The sequence below is a fragment of the Oncorhynchus mykiss genome, chromosome 23 (assembly GCF_057628025.1).
Source record: "Oncorhynchus mykiss isolate SJ-2025 chromosome 23, ASM5762802v1, whole genome shotgun sequence".
In the NCBI taxonomy this organism is placed as follows: domain Eukaryota; kingdom Metazoa; phylum Chordata; class Actinopteri; order Salmoniformes; family Salmonidae; genus Oncorhynchus; species Oncorhynchus mykiss.
This window is the reverse complement of record NC_143044.1, coordinates 48,479,850-48,488,897: the sequence shown is the minus strand read 5'-3', so window position 1 is coordinate 48,488,897 and position 9,048 is coordinate 48,479,850. Positions and strand designations below refer to the sequence as shown.

The 9,048-nt window shown below is 43.9% G+C and overlaps 1 pseudogene; it reads right to left on the bottom strand.

Moving 5' to 3' along the window:
• Window positions 1-568: 568 nt before the first annotated feature.
• Window positions 569-8,589, bottom strand: LOC149972624 (stonin-1-like; annotated as a pseudogene).
• Window positions 8,590-9,048: the final 459 nt, after the last annotated feature.

Sequence of the window (9,048 nt, the reverse complement as noted above, 5' to 3'; positions counted from 1 at the left end):
CTAGAAGCACAAGCATTTCGCTACACACCCAATAACATCTGCTAAACACTTGTATGTGACCAATAACATTTGATTTGATTTGTAAAGCAATCTCAACGAGAACCTCCATTGAAAGTGCTTTTTCATCCAGGACAAGGTTTAGCCTAATCTGTGACCGGGAAACTGGCCCTGTGAATGTCTACAAGGTATTTCCTCTTTTATAAAGAGCTTCTGCAACCTCCTGTCAATGAATAATCTTCTGAGAGAACTGTAAAGTGCATTGTGATGGTAGGGCTGTGTGTTGGGTTGTTCGTTCCTCCAATAATAATAATAATATATTTGTTTTTTGTAGCCTACTTCGATTCCTCCATGGCTGGCTGCCAGTCTGTTTCTGCTCTCTTGCCAACTCCTTACAGAATTGTCATGTCTGGCACCCAGGCTAGGTTATAACATGTTAATATCCATACATACAGGGATACAACAGGGCCAAACAATATTATGGAATGTCAACCTTTTGATTTTATTTTAACCTTCATTTCACTAGGCAAGTCAGTTAAGAACAAATTCTTATTTACAATGACACCCTACCCGGAGGATGCTGGGCCAATTGTGCGCCGCCCTATGGGACTCCAAATCACAGCCAGTTGTGATACCGCCTGGATTTGAACCAGGGTGTCTGTAGTGATGCCTCTAGCACTGAGACGCAGTGCCTTAGCTCGCTGCGCCACTATAAAAACAATATAAAAACAAGTGTTCATCAGCCACATGTAGGTCACTTTGAAAGATGTCCTTGTATCAAGGCATCCTGTGTTTTGTCTCGATTCGAAGGCTTCCTCACGATGAACGAGACTTGGAAGTATGGTAATTGATCATCATCACTACTGTGGTGTGCAGACTGATTGCCTATGTGCTTCTGTCTCAATCCACTTCTTCTTAATTTCCAACTACAAAAAGGACAGACCAATATGGTTTAGTTTCATTATGGAATACCCTCTATGGCCCCACTGGACACAGATGTCAATTCAACATCTATTCAACGTTGGTTCAACATCATTTGATTGACATGACGTGGAAACAACGTTGATTCAACCAGTGTCTGCCCAGTGGAGCAGGACAATGATAGAGCTTAGTTTGCTAGACGACAGTATGGGACCAACTTGTCAGCTGGTGTCACAGTAATAACTATGCTATATCAGACAATATTTTGTGTTGGATGAAATATATACCGAGTTCCCCTAATAAGTCGCAAATCACGATTTTGCTTTGGAACTAACAAAAATAGAGCAAAATAGAAACAAACAAAATTAAGATCAACCACAGCATTATAGATATTAAACAGTATTATATATACAACACATTATAGATATTAAACTTGTTATCTAATATAACAATATCTCAGGCCTTGCCTGACAATGATAGTGGGTCCTACCGGTGACATGTTTCTGAGGCTGAACGTCACTGTCTGTGCCCAGTGACGTCACTCTGGTCTGTGAGACCACAGCCCCTACCATCTCACACTCCATCGTGACAAACGGATACCAGTCAGTGGGGATCTCCTGATCTGAACCAAGCTCTAATTTACAGGAGAAGGTATGGGATTTTCTACTGCTGTGAGAGGAAAAAGGGAGATTGTGTTTTCTAGCCAAGCTGTAGTATAACAAACCCTAATACTATAAAGTCTTTATGTATTTTAGCTAAACTGATTAGGGAACATAAGTTACAGTTTAACATAGCCTATATTGAAACATATTTCGGTAAATGTAAAATAAAGCCAAATCAGAATAAGCCAGCATTCCATACAAAAAGGGATTATCAATAGACCATCATCAATCGATCATCAAAGACAGCCAGACTATTCCTCTTAATCCTTACCCATGTTCTTAGCATGCAGTCTGTCGATCCTCCACACCATGGCCAAGTACACATTCTCATACTTGACTGTCCCCACGGTAACTTGCATGACCGGCTGTGACTCAACAACACTGACTGTCCCCAGACACGCGTTCCGGTTGATCCTGGCCGGCAGGGACTTCCGTCTTAGCAACGTCACAGTGCGTGACACCTTCACCCAGTCCGCCGGTACCGGCACACGGATCAGAACGTTCTCGTAGAGCGGCTCAGTCTCCGACACTCCAGTAAATGACGGGAAGGCGGCTGATATGTTGAGAAAGGCTTGGAGTTCCACATAGGCCCCTTGGACAGTCACCACGGCTTTGACGGAGAACGGTAGGTTAGTACATCCCAGGGCTAACGTCTTGTAGCGCATCAGTTCTACTCTACAGGCGTCCGGAGGGGAGAACTTGAGCAGCCGGGACCTGTGGAACTCCAAGTCATTGATGCACTTGTGGAAGTGGCAGTCACTGATCTCCATCCAGCCCTCAAGGAGGTTGTCCTGAAAGACCACAATGGAAATTAAAGGACCACAATTGAAATAGACCTAGGTCAACCTTTTGGTGTCACCCTGGATGATTCTACTAATTGTGTTGTCTTTTGATATGCAGGTTAAATTGTATGTATGTGTTGATATGTGTGTTAAGAAACGAACACCCAACCTCCTCAGAGCCGAAGCTGGCGTCGAAGCGGAGGAGCCCTAGGTCGTTGAGAGCCAGGAAACACTCCCCTGGTCCGTTGAGGAAAGCCAGGCAGTGGATCCTCGTCATGGCTGCCCGATCCATTATCACACCGTCCTTAAAATGTATTTTAAGATTTTAGTCAATGAGAGGTCGCAAAAAAAGGATCCCCAAGGATCATGCAATATGTAAAAAGACAGGAGGTAAGGAGTCATTTTTGTGAATGATTTTAGCAAAAGACATTCATAGAAATGTATAACCTTCTTATTTAGGCTTTACATTTTTAGATAATACGTAACAGCAAGTAATTCATGAGTTTTTAATAACAACCTGTAATAATGCTGAAATACCAATGAACTACTAGGTACATTTCCTGAAGAGACTGTGTGCCATCTTACAGTAGTGAAGTAAATGTACCTTGTCCAGCTGCACCCAGAGGTGGTCTGGGATCTGCAGTGTCATCTCCTGTTCCTCGTAGTGCCGTTTTTGCGACAGGGGCGGAGTCAGCCTAAGAATCTCCTCCTCCATGGTCTCTAACAGATCCTCCATGTCGCCGTATTCCGTGGTTCCAAATTTCAGCAGCTGCTCCACCTCAGCCTCGTGGGACACCTCCAGCTTCAAATCAAATCAAACTTTATGCATTGTTGATTGTTGATTAAACACCAAGCCCCAAATTATTATTTTTTTATTATTATTTTTTTTTTAAAGCCCTCTTACCTTGTGGTGGTAGCGCTTCTTCTCTGTGTAAGACACGTCCTCCACCTTCACTGTCTGGATCTTGCGAGGCTCTCCGTTGCTCTCCAGCTTGAGATCTGAAAACCTGCAGTGAGGCTGCAGCTGGAACTCTTTGAAGGGCTTCTCCAGTCCTTTCTCATAGTACATCTGGAGCACCCCTCCAGACAGCAGACGCAGGTAAATGGGGCCCCACTGTCGGGACGACATTCGGTATTTTCTTCTCCGGGATCCTCAGCATTAAAGACCAGCCGTCTCTCTTCTCGCTAAGAAACAGACTGTGAGAGACAAAGGCTGTTGATGGTCCCTCCCTGACGTCCTCCCTGTCTCTTACTCCTCTCCTCCCCCTCTATCCATCCCTAATCCTTCCTCTGTATCGTTGTCTTCCTCAGCCTGCAGGCCCTCCAGCTTGTGACAGATGTAGAAGTAGGAGTTCTGGAGGTGGTCTGGTCGAGGAGGATCTTTGCTGTCTTTCGGCTGGATGAAGAAGCAAGGCAGACTAGAACCTCCACCCTCAGTCGGAAGAGGAGCTCCCAGAGTCCATGCTAATGCCCCGGGTCCCCCTGGAAGGAGGGGAAGGGACCGGGGCCATCGGAGACAGAGACGTCACTCTGGGGATGTGGAGTGGTGCCTGTGTGGGTGGCCTGGTCTAGGCCTGGGGGAGAAGAAGAATGCATGGTGGCAGAGGCAGAACTAGAGAAGCTACGGAAGAAGTCGTGCTGATCCCAGGACCTGCAATGGAAAGGTAATGCACTGCTAGGAGGAGCCTCCCTTACCGGCGTGCAGAGAGGAGTGTTGCAGGGCACACAGGAACTTCCATTGATGTTCAAATGCATTGGAGGGGAGCTGAATTCAAGGGAACTGCTGAAGCTCCAGGATGGATCTCCCAATGAGGGCAGTACCACTACCTGGGTGTGTCTTCAGGGCTGTAGAGACATAGGAAGGGGGTGACCCTATCTTTGCCCCTGGTGACTTCATGGGTGTTGAGGCCAACTTTGTCCCACTCCCTGGGATTTTCAGGGGTGTTGAGGCCAACTTTGTCCCACTCCCTGGGATCTTCAGGGGTGTAGAGGCCAACCTTGTCCCACTCCCTGGGATCTTTAGGGGTGTTGAGGCAAAAAAAGGGGACGTAGATGTAGTACACTCATCCTCGAAGGTCACCCAGTTTGGATTGTTCATGGAGCACATGGCTGGTTCTGTTGTTGACGTTATCCTCAGACTCCACCACAGAGGCCTTCCCTGCTGAAAAGCTGAACAGAACATTGTCATAGATTAGAATATACAGAGTAACAGCATACAATGTTTTTCTCTAGAATCTACAGGTATCAGTGGAGGCTGGTGGGAGGAGCTATAGGAGGACAGGCTCTTTGTAGTGGCTGGAATGGAATTAATGGAACAGAATCAAACATATGGTTTCCATATGCATGATGTGTTTTATACCGTTCTATAAAATTCCATTCCAGCCATTACAATGAGCCCGTCCTCCAATAGTGACTCCCACCAGCCTCCTCTGGCAGGTATTGTATATTGGTGCATTTGCTATGAAATATACTGTATCAGGCATCTCTTATTTACACCAATACATAACCTCACAATCCCCCCTAGTGAGCATTCTGTCTAAGAGACCTCTCCTACAGTTAGTGTTGCCAGATTAGGCAGTTTTCAAAATCGACATTTGAGCTCCTTTTAGTAGATTTTAGTGGGATTTTGGCTCAGATTAATCTGAAAAGTGTCATAAAAATCTGCCAACACAGCGCAGTCAGATGATGTTCCCTCAGCCAATCGGCGACATGAAATTTCCCACATGACTGGTTTAATTATTTAACAGCTGGCGAGTTGACTGTTGGTTTAATTATTTAAAAGCTGGCGAGTTGACTGTTGGTTTAATTATTTAAAAGCTGGCGAGTTGACTGTTGGTTTAATTATTTAATAGCTGGCGAGTTGACTGTTGGTTTAATTATTTAATAGCTGATGAGTTGACTGTTGGCTTAATTATTTAGTAGCTGGCGAGTTGACTGTTGGTTTAATTATTTAATAGCTGACGAGTTGACTGTTGGTTTAATTATTTAATAGCTGACGAGTTGACTGTTGGTTTAATTATGTAATAGCTGGCAAATTGACTGTTGGTTTAATTATGTAATAGCTGGTGAGTTGGGTTGTTTCTTTTATTAGTGGCAATTCAGCAAATGTTTTATTTAGTGCCATGTGGTAATAGTGCCATGTGGTAATATTTAGCCCAACACAAGAGAACAATACTGAATACATAAAGAAGTTAGAGAGGAGGAGAAAGCAACATCTTGCTCTTTGTCGTGCCTGTGTCTTGTCACCAGTCAACCACACACACAATCCCTGTGTTCTCCCACTGGAATTGAGGAGGATAAATATAGAAACACTGAACATGCTAGTAGACACCGATGAGTAACATCTGTCTAAACGCTACAGCTGCAGCCTTGTTGAATGAAAAAGCAGAGAGGTGCAGCTCTGCTCTGTCAGCAACTAACAGAGCAATTGGGGTCGATTTCAATTTGTGTTGGACTTCAGCTCCCTCCTATTCAAAGGTGGTGAAAAGTGGAATACATTGGAGTTGGAATAAAATATAGGGCTTTGGAAATTGTACATAGATAGTGATGGATGAAAATACCATGCTCTAGTAGGAAATGTGGAAGATGGAATGGAACTGAACCAGAGGGGTTGGGTGGAGGAAAACAAGGCTGGGGTCGTGTTCATTACGCCAAATAGAAGAAAACACACAGGGTTTCCTTGGACTCGTCCAATTGGTTTTCTGTTGCAAAACGTTTTGCTAATTAATATAAGGACACTGCTCTGCTCTCTAGTCAGTTTAAGCAGCATTCAGGAAATGTGTCACTGGCACTCGAGCAGAGAACCAATCACAACTCTTTATTCGCCAAAAGTATGAAACCATCTGTGATAACTAGGCTGTGGAACACTGGAACAGCTGGTGAGATATGGGGCACAGACACTACTACTTAACTCACATGACTTAATGAGTTACACCTCATATATTGTAAACCTCATCCCCAGGCTAACTGCGAAAGAGCCAGCTGGTGGCCAAATCTAATAAAATGATTACTGCATAGTCTATTATGTGGTAGCAGTAGATTCATTTGGTGGAGCTGTGGAAATATTGCCTTGTCCCAGATCTGTTTTGGAAGACATCACTAACAGATCTGGGACAAGGAACTCGGAAATATAGGCTAGTACATTAACCTGAGCTCTGATGTCATCCATGCCCCCACCATAGCCTCGACACCAGCTGTCATAAGTTTCCATGTTAGAGAATACTGTAATGTCTTGCAATGCCAGACTACCTCACCCCAGCACAATGGAGAGCAGACACGCTGTAATCATCATACAATCTAGCAATTGATTCCCAGTCAACAGAAGCAAAACACCGGTTTCAATCTGTATCCATCACAGCCACCAACCTCACCACAGAGATACAGGCCTAACTTATGAAAAATAAACTAAGCACAGTAGTTATTCTGCAATCTATGTCTCCTTACCAACTCCCTACCCCCACTATTACATTTACCACAGCCAATGGGTTACAGCCTACAGTATGTATGAAGACAACTAGTGGGACTGGAAAAGTTCCTTTCATGCTATAAATAACTATGGAGGGAGCTCTGGGGATGTAGGAGCCCAAGGGAGCGTCTAAGAGTAGAAATGCTGATCTAGAATCAGTTTTGCCTTTTAGATCTTAATGAATAAGATTACATGGACCTGATCCCCGATCACCACTTCTACTCTGAGACTTTTGTATTTTTATTTAACTAGGGAAGTCAGTTTAGAACAAATTCTTATTTACAATGATGGCCTACACCATCCAAACCCGGACGACACTGGGACAATTGTGCACCTCCCTATCCCAATCATGACCAGTTGTGATACAGCCTGAAATCGAACCAGGATCTGTAGTGGCACCTCTAGCCCTGAGATGCAGTGCCCTAGACACTCAGGAGCCCAAATTATACATACTGGGCCCAGCATGGTAATGGGGCTGTCAAGGCCTGGAGAGCTGGGTCGTTCTAATGAGGACTAAGGAAGTTACATATGGCAGGTATGTCTATTAGGGTTCACCCTCAGCTTCTCCCTCCGTCTTATGGACTGAACTGTGGTTTGATCTAGCAGTGTTCCAAGAAAGATTGAACCTTGTAGACCACAGGCTAACTGAGCTATGGTTTCAAAAGTGCATCAGCCTTAACGCCATATTCTGCCATTGTCCCTGCTGTCAATTAATCCCATTGATTCAGGCTTGTTGAAATGACAGAATGTGGCTTTTAGGGAAGAAGAACCTTGTATTGAGGCTAACTGAACCTTGCCCCAGGCCAATAATGTAAAACTCCTGCAGGCAATTTCACTCCCAGACAGTACTGCCACCTCCAGCAGCCTGTTACAAAGAGATGGAGCAGACAAATAGCCTGGTCCCAGATGTATTGTCAAGGTAGCAGGAGTTGGCATGAGAGTGCAAACGGATTCAGGACCAGGCTGGTAGCAGGGGGAATGAAAGTTGCTAAATCAACAGAGGCAGAAGAAAGACATTCCTATCATTCCTAAGGGACAGAGCAACATGCACACAGTAAATACCAGCCTACTCTGCTGCTCCCACACAACTCACTGTCACTGGGTTCACAGACAATATATACCACATTGATTACACTGTACTGTAGATGTCACTCATGTCTGGTTGCTCATGTTAGCAGAGTTATGATTGAAACCTGAAATTTTAGATGGTTTTTTCCCCAGACACAGATTAAACCTAATCCTAATTAGTTTTTTATTCAATGACTAAAATTAAGAAGGTGGTGTCTGTGAAACCACCTTTACTGTACGGGCCTATTTTGTAAGGGCAAGCCTGCTCAGTGGTCTGATAACTAAATAAGAAGCATCGGATCATAATGTTTGCATCATATGAAAGCTCGCTCTCCAGTAATGTTTGTCTCACATGTTATAAATCATCCTTTTATAATGACTTGAAATGAGAGAGACAGTGCTGCTGCCCCTGTGAATGAAGATAAAGACAGGGAAACACCAAAGCTCCTACACGATGGCTATGGAACTTTTTAACTTCAGGTAATGCATTTCCCAACAAACTCTTTTCAAATAGCTACAAGACAATGACTTGAGAAAGTGACAAACAAGACACATTTAGAAAAAGATCCACCTCAATGTGACTTCCCTTGTTAAATAAAGAACCGTCTGGTTGAGTAGTCTGTAAAACTGTCAGACAGAGGTGATGGGAGGTGAGTTGAGTCACGGACATATTCATTTTCTTACTTGCATCCATTGCTCTGTATATGCATTATTTGAGTGTGGTTACATTTCTCCAGCCCCATCACTCAGGTGTTTACCAAAACAAGTGGCAGGTCGAATCCCAGATTGTCCCTTTAAAAGTTGTCATCATGACCTTATTTAACTTGTTCAGTGAATTTACATGAATATCTATTAGACTACTTTTCTGAGTGTTTGAGCATATCATTTTGCATATCGTTTTGCTCCAGAACTTTGACAGAATTCTTAATAGAAGAATATCCCATTTAATTTGGAATCAAAGACTCCCTGCTGTGACTGAAGAGATTCATGCCCCCTGTAAGTACTACTGTGCACTGCAAGTCCCCCTGCTATTGTGCTGAATTAACTGTGTGATGACCCATTTCAACAGGGAATAAAATAGACTACAGTCCCTACCTTTGCAAAAACGGTTCTATGTGTGGGTGTTCTGTGTGTGTGTTGGTTTTGTGTGTGT